Source organism: Rattus norvegicus, chromosome 3 (assembly GCF_036323735.1).
Source record: "Rattus norvegicus strain BN/NHsdMcwi chromosome 3, GRCr8, whole genome shotgun sequence".
In the NCBI taxonomy this organism is placed as follows: Eukaryota; Metazoa; Chordata; class Mammalia; order Rodentia; family Muridae; genus Rattus; species Rattus norvegicus.
Window position 1 is genome coordinate 137,222,291 of NC_086021.1, and position 7,209 is coordinate 137,229,499.

The window sequence follows — 7,209 nt, forward strand, 5'->3', positions numbered from 1 at the left end:
ACTTGGAAGGAGGAGATAGGAGGATCAGAAATTCAAGGTCATCTTCAGCTAGATAATAAGTTTGAGGCCAGAATATATGAGACCTTGTCTCAAAACAAACAAACAAACACACACAAAGCAAAACAAAACAAGACAAAACCGTCCATGTTCATAGCCACAGGAGTCACAATGTGGAAGCAACCTATGTCTGTTCATGAGGGAACAGATAAATTATACTGTGCACACAGGGAGATAGTAGCCAGCCTCAAAAAAGAATGAAACTCTGCCCGTGCTACAACGTGGGTAGACCTTGAGTACATTATACTAAGTGAATAAGCCAGCCACAGAAGAACAAATACTGTGTGATTCCACTTACATGAGGTTTCTAGAATAGTCAAATCCATAGCAACAGAAGGAACGGTGGCTGACAGGGTTGAGAGACTGTGTTTAATGGATACAGAGTTTCATTTTTTAAAAGGTGAGGGAGTTCTGAAGATAGTCTGTAACAATGGTTACACAACAGTATAAATGCACTTGTTGCCAATGGGCCATGCTAAAAGCAGCTAAAATGGTAGGTATTAGGTGATGGCTATATTACATCATTTTTTTAGAAAACACTGCAGCTGTGCACAGTGGCACACAGTATGTGTTCTGTAAGCATTGGTTGGATGAATGGATGGATGACCTCAGCCATGCCCAGAATAGACTCATGACACTCCTGTGGCGTTGTATCTTCAAAGATGTCAGTGTGGAGAGACACCCCAGGCACACGGTATTGAGGCAAAGAGATGGGGCTTCATCATCTGCTAGCTGTGGACTCTCATGGTCCGCTCCATTCACTCCGTGTTTCAGAAGACTCTTCCAGTAGAGAGACAGAGTTGCACACTATCTGGTGATATTCGGAAAGAGTTCTGAGATAACAATGACCTCTCCATCCCTTCGGGCACCCATGGTGAGTCTCTCAAACCTCCCCACAGGCCAGCAAGGGCATCTCATCACAGTGAAGATTGCCACACCTTAGACCTGTTCTGGGCTCAGAAGACACCTGAATGAGCAAACAACTCCACCTCCGTGGCGAACACGCTGGTGCAAGGAGTAACAGCAAAGAAGAAAACGTTAGGGAGTCTGGGGCAAGAATGCTAGGGAGACAATAGGAATAGAGCTGTGGGGGGAGGGGAGAGCAAGAGCAAAGCTAGGGAGTTCTTTCAGCAGGAGAGCAAGGGAGTCTTGCTAGGGAACTACATTTAAGCAAATGTCTGAAAATCTGAAAGAGGTGTGGAAAAGAGCCGTGTGGATCCATCCAGGCAAAGGCCCTGGGTGGGAACATGCTTACCGTGGTGGCCTAACAGCCAGGGACCACCAGAGCTGGAAGGCACGCTCATTGGAAGAGCAGCGGTTTAGAACAGGAAGTCCCTGCCTCACAGTGGGCTCCTGGGCCTATTTGCTTAGGCCGGGGCTCTTGACTGCAAAGGCTTTTTTTCCTAGGCAGGAACCACAGAGCATGAGCTGAGCATGTCGGTGTCAGACACGGTCAGAATCACAGGAGAGCTGCCTTCCTGGAGCTGCCGCTGTGATGGAGAGAGTAGAGGCAAGCAGGGCATCAGCTAAGCACTAGCGGACTCCTTGGAAGCCACGTAATTGTGTGCCCATGGGAGTGGAGGCAAAGGGCTGTCTTAGAATATGTGCGCGTGAGTGTATCTACCTCTGAGTGCATATAGAATTATTATGATCTGGCTCCCATAAAGCAAACAGTGACTTCTTAGCCAGCCCTACTTGTAAGCTTGGGTATCCTCATCCCACCTTGTACATCTATGTCTTTATGTTCATCAGGGGGGCATCATCTGCATCCAGACGTCTAAACCGAGTGTATGCCACTGCAAATATACACCATGATCACACAGTTTTCAGGGTTCTATCCGGGTAGTGTGATTCTCTGTGTTATAATGTAGGCCTGCCACTGACCTGAGATGATCCTGGGCAAATTCAGCCCCCTTTATTCTCATGGACCATATCAGTAAAATGGAAATAATAATAATAATAATAACAACAAAAATAATAATAATAAAAGTCTACCTTATCAAGTTGTTACGTGAAGCACTTAATCAGATGATTATGTATGACCCCCAAAATTCCAATTCTGGAATCATATCAATTAGTATAAGTGAAATAAATCCTGAGGGCAACATGTGAGCTGTTGTTACATGGTATTGTCTATGTGTGTGACTGCCTGGGTATCTGTCGACCTGACTATTCCATTACTTTAGGAGTAAGTGCTTTTATTCAGGCAAACCCTGTGTCTATCGTCTGTGGCCTGTCTCTGGTGATAAAATCAACTGTGGCTGGCATGGAGACAAGGGGAGGGGTTGCAGGAGAACTCATGCCACAGCTTGGCCAGCTAGACTCTGAGCTGATCAGCCAAGCAGCTAAACAGGCAGGCAGGCAAAGGGAGGCACAGCCTGGGGTCTGAGCCATCTCTAGCTTCGGCCATAGGAATTCTTTCCGCATTCCTCTTACATCTCAGCTGAAAGGGGGTATCCCAGAGAAGTGTTGGGTCTGTGCCACTGCTGTGTCACAGCTGCCTTTTTTGTGACAGCTGCCACTTACCCAGTGAGCTGTTGTATATTGACTCTCCCCCTAGTCTTTGTGTGCACTTACTGAGATGGATTCTTTCATTGCCCTCCCTTTAGGAACGAGCAAAGACACAAAGAGGCAAGTTGCTTATGTAAGTCACAGAACTGGTAAGTGGAAAGACCAGAACTCAACCGTATCATATGCTAAGTGAGTAGGCCCAATGAATGGGAGAGTTAAATGAGATTAGAGGTGGTGTAAGCAGAACAAGAAGGAGAACAAGAACACCATGGGGACTGTTGTGGCATCCTCCTGGCAAAGGCCGGGACCAGCTTGGAACCCTGCTGGAGAGACTCTAGGGAGAGGAAGGGAGTGGCAGATGGAGCCAGGTGGCAAGGGCTGGAAGGCAATGGAGGTGCTTGAATTTGAGCCACAGGGAGGTGCCAGGGGGATGAGCCACCTGGATCCTTTGGTGTGGATAAATTGGTGAGCCGAGTACAGGTCTGTAGGACAGCAAATGGCTGGAAAGAGCCCAGCAGCCCAGGAGAGCCAATTGTAGCAAAGGCTTTGCAGTCAGTCTGCCAGAGGGATGGGACACTTCTGGCCAGACAAGTATCCTATAGTTACTGAGCCTCAATTTTCTCATCTAAATCCCTGGTTGAAAAGCTTAAAATTATTGTTTCAGTGCTTGACTCATGACATTCAATAAAGAGCCATGTATTATTAAACCAGAAGTTCAAACTACTGGTTTACATTAGATTATGTCTGTATGCACAAGGTATACATACATATGCAATAAAAATCATTACAGAGTGATTCAAGGACCTAATAGAAAATATGGATGGCATGCACAAACAGATGGGAAGTTTCAGAAGAGGAACAGCTGGCCAGCCAGGCTAATCCCATGTTAATGAGTCATGATGCTAGTGAGAAGGAATTCTGTAGATGTAATTAGAGTCAGATTGGACATAGGAGAACAAAAGGTAACAATGCCTTGGTGATGGTTTCATAGGAAACCTCTAAACCCAGAAGAGAAACAGACAGCCCCTGCTGCAGCCCCAGCCTCCTAGGTGTTAAGAAGGTTGATGCATAGCCCCAGGTACACAGTTCTAAGTGGTATAGTGCCTACATCGCTGAGCAAACATGTTGCCATTTCCACCTCTGACAAACTTCTTTCAGCATCAAGACTTCAACAGTGATCAGGATAGAAACTCTGTCTCTAGGAAACTGGGCTGCTGCCTATTTGCTCTGAGATGCCCCCAATCTGGCCCTCAGGAGCTCTCAGGCTAAGGGGAGAGCTTGACTGGTAGTAAAATGCTCTGATGCATGATGGTTTAGCCAGTGAAGAACAATCGCAGAAGCGGGTGGGGGAAGAGAGGTTAAGCCACATTTTTAAGTAAGGTGGTTGAGCAAGGTCTGAATAATAACAATCTATAGTGGCTAATGTGCACAGGGAAAGTGGAGAGGACATTGGCAGAAGGAGAAGCCTCTCACTCCAGAGTCCCTTGTGACACCTCTCACTGCTGAGAACCAAGAATCCCAGTGCTAACTACAGTTGCTGTGAAGGTCACAGAGGTAGGGAGAATGTTTCTTCTATACAGATATTTTCTAGTAAGAGTGTTAAAATAGCAACAAACCAGACTTACCAGTCTTAGCATTTATAACCTCGAATAGAGTCCAACTCCCCTTTCATACATTTTGGGAAGCTCAAAAACAATACCCTCATTATGTGTTTACAGTCTGTATCCCCGTGGTCTACAGTTGTGTCTGGAATCCTGTCTACCCCATGAACCACTGTGATTTCATTCCTTGGCATGGACTGGAGGGATGTGCCAGCCATTAAAGGCTAAGTCTCACCATCCTTTGAAGAGAATAACATTACAGCTCACCAAAATTTGTACATATATATGTGCACACATACACGTACATACATGTGACTATTATAAAGACAGTCAACTTTCCAAAGGAGTGATAGGCATTGCCAGCACTTTTGGTATTCCCACCAAAACTAGATGTGACGGTCCTGCTGTGAAGGTACCGCATACTTTGGTAACAGGATGTAGAGAAACCAAACTGAAATCAAGTTGGAAATTCCCTCTCTGCTGGCCACATACGTAGCGCTAATAACTGCTAAGCAGGCTGCTGCGGGGAAAATATCAATGGTCGCATCCACTCTAGAGCATGCTTGGCACAATACCTATTTCCCACTGGTGGAATAGTGACATGACTATATTGGGGGGTAACCAGCCTGGACAGGAGGCCCATTCCATAGGAGGAAACACAAACGGGGCACTATAAATCCGGCTAAAAGCTTGTGGCTCAGTGAGTCATGAGCCTAAAAAAGAACATACTATGGTCGCTTCCCTAAAAGACATATTGCCAAACTTCCCCCCACGTCTATGTTTATAAGCCTTAATACTTGTACCCCTCTTAGCTTAGGGGAGAGCCCCACTTCTTCCTGAGGAACTAGTTGTACAGATGTTATTTACTTTCTTCAACGGCGCCTCCATTGAAAGTCTAGTTGGGGAGAAGTGGTTCAGAGTGAAAAAAAAACAGGGGGTGACAGGGAGCAATAAGGGAAGACTAAAATCACAGAACATTGTACATGTGTATGTAATTTAAATAAATAAATAAAAATAAACAATAAGCAGATTTTTTTAAGGGCAGTAAAGTGTGCCCTTCCCTTGAAAAGCCCACACCCATGCTTGGGGATATCTTATTCAGTCTAATGATCCCCAAGAATTAAATCCACATTAAAAAGTAGAATCTCTTTTAGGGAGAGGCCATGAATTTGAAAGAGAGCAAGCTGGATTTACGGAAGGGGTTGGAGGGAGAAGGGGAAGGGGAAATGATGTAACTGTGTTATAAACGCAACGTATTTTTACATCCTTTTAAAATAAACTACAGCTCTGCTCCATACTGGGCTGTCCTGATTCCTTTTTGTGACAGTCACAGGTTTTAGCTTTTCCTGAATGGAGAGCCCTAAGGTGTAACGAAACTCCACCGGCTGCCGCGGCAGAGGAGTATTTCCCTCCCTGCTTCCATAGACAGTGGAGGGACCATGCCAGTCAGTGGAAAGCCCAGAACAGGGTGGTGGGGAAGGCTGGGAATTCGGGTAACAGGGTTAGAGAAGCAGAGACTGGGCCCCCGGGTAGAGCAGTTACCTCATGGGGCTCTTGGCTTTACCCATGAATGCCACAGGAACCCGTCAGTTTCCCACTGTGAACTGAAATCTTCACTAACAGGATTCTTCAAGAACAGCCTGTAGGAGGGCAGGGGGCCATCAGAACGTAGGGTACCTGGAGGGTGGTAGATGGAACACTAGGGTTTAGATTTGGGGTTCACTTGGAAGGATTAACTGACAACAAGGGTGCCCTTGTTTTTAACGTTGTCCAAGCTTGGTTCCTATGGCTGTGGTGAAACACCATGACCAAAAGCAGCTCGGGGAGGAAAGGGTTAATTTGACTTCCATTTCTACATCGAAGTCAGTTCTGAAGTAACTGAAGACCACGAAGAGATGCTGCTTACTGGCTCACTCTCATGGCTTGCTCAGCCAGTGTTGTTTTGTTTTGTTTTTTATACAAACCAGGACCCCCTGTCCTGGTGGCACCACCCACAGTAGGCTGGACCCTTCTATATCAATCGTCAACCAATAAAATCCGCCCCCCAAAACTTACCTACAAGCCAATGTGATGGAGGTTCCCTCTTCGCAGATGACCCTAGCTTGTATCAGTTGACAAAATACTACCAACAGTGTTAGTATAAAAGGTCATGTGAACCCCGGGGCTCTTTCAGGGCGCACCCCCACAACCTTCCAGATGCGTCTTGGTGACCTTGTTGGAGGACCGTTGTCACCTGTGATCTCCCAGATCCGGGTCCTGCAGTCTTTGAGCCCCCTACACCTTGGCCATCCCAGCTCCACAATGGTAAGATTTGAGTTGGTTTTTACTCAAAATCAGCAAAGGACACAGAATATTCATCAGAGTTCATCAGAAACTAGTCCTTGCAGCAACAATCAGCCTTGTGCCCCTGTGGAGAGGACGGAGGCCAGGCTCTCCAGAACCCCCTACTCATACCTGTTCCTCCCTTGTCCCCCTCCATAGCCGTGGCCAGCCTGGACTCCCCTCCCACATAGCCTCCCAAAAGCAGGAGAGAAGACTCCCTAAACAATGTGAAGACTTTTACATCTACATCTTCACTGCTTAAGCTCCACCACAACTCCCAGGCCCCAGCCCAGGACCTAGAACCCTTATAATGAGTGACCTTTAGATCCTGTCTGGTCTGTCCCTATTTTGCATGGCCTTTCCCCCTCCCCCTCCACACACATCCCCCACCAGACAGAAGCAGTTATACTCAAAGCACACGCCAGAGAAATTTACACACCTGTTCTTCCCATGTAGCTCACAGTACTTCCTGGCCAGGTCCCACCAGTCTGCCAACTTCAGGGCCAGAGGATTCCCTAGGTCTCTCTCTCTCTCTCTCTCTCTCTCTCTCTCTCTCTCTCTCTCTCTCTCTCTCTCTTACACACACACACACACACACACACACACACACACACATGCAGGCGTGGTTCCTTCTGTTTCCAAGGGCTTTTGACTGTTTCATCCCACCCACGTCGTATTTCAAGGATGTGGGCACTATAGGCAGCCACAGGCCTGCTGA

At 46.8% G+C, this 7,209-nt stretch overlaps 1 long non-coding RNA gene across 2 annotated transcripts in view; it reads left to right on the forward strand.

Moving 5' to 3' along the window:
- The window catches only part of LOC134486440 (uncharacterized), a 41,048-nt gene extending 34,113 nt beyond the window's left edge, over positions 1–6,935 (forward strand). The window contains exons 4-6 of one of the 2 annotated variants that reach the window (XR_010065381.1): positions 720–931; positions 2,667–4,122; positions 6,343–6,935. This is a non-coding gene — a long non-coding RNA (uncharacterized LOC134486440). Of the gene's footprint in view, positions 1–719; positions 4,123–6,342 lie in introns of both variants that reach the window. The other variant, XR_010065379.1, reaches the window with a different exon arrangement.
- Positions 6,936–7,209: the final 274 nt, after the last annotated feature.